The sequence below is a fragment of the Orycteropus afer genome, unplaced genomic scaffold (genome assembly GCF_000298275.1).
Source record: "Orycteropus afer afer isolate SDZICR_OR568_19922 unplaced genomic scaffold, OryAfe1.0 scaffold00291, whole genome shotgun sequence".
Lineage (NCBI taxonomy): Eukaryota > Metazoa > Chordata > Mammalia > Tubulidentata > Orycteropodidae > Orycteropus > Orycteropus afer.
In genome coordinates, this window is record NW_006921878.1 from 3,662,293 (window position 1) to 3,662,821 (window position 529).

Genomic DNA, 529 nt, shown 5'->3' on the forward strand with positions numbered 1-529 from the left:
CACAAGTAAACATCTTTCTGGTATTCTTTGCTTTGAGCCAAGATCCATCTGACATCAGCAATGATATCCCTTATTCCACATCCTGTTCTGAATCCAGCTTGCATTTCTGGAAGTTCTCTGTCAATATTCTGTTGCAACCGTTTTTGAATTATCTTCAGTAAGATCTTACTCGCATGCAGTATTAATGATATTGTTTGATATTTTCCACATTCTGTGGGATCATCTGTCTTTGGAAGGGGTACAAATATGGATCTCTTCCAGTCAGTTGGCCAGGCAGCTGTCTTCCAAATCTCTTAGCACAACCGAGTGAGTGCCTCCAGTGGGATATGTTTGTTGAAACATCTCAGTGGGTACTCTGTCAATTCCCAGAGCCTTGTTCTTTGCCAATTCTTTCAGTGTAGCTCGATTTCTTCCTTCAGTACCCTTGGTTCTTGAACACATGCCACCTCCTGAAATGGATGAAGAACGACCAGCTTTTTTTGGTACAGTGACTCTGTGTATTCCTTCCATCTTCTTTTGATGTTTCCTG

General features: G+C 41.6%; 1 protein-coding gene across 1 annotated transcript in view; it reads right to left on the reverse strand.

Annotated features, from left to right (window-relative positions):
- The window catches only part of DPP9 (dipeptidyl peptidase 9), a 56,814-nt gene that overhangs the window by 26,522 nt on the left and 29,763 nt on the right, over positions 1–529 (reverse strand). The gene's annotated exons all lie outside the window — the stretch shown is intronic.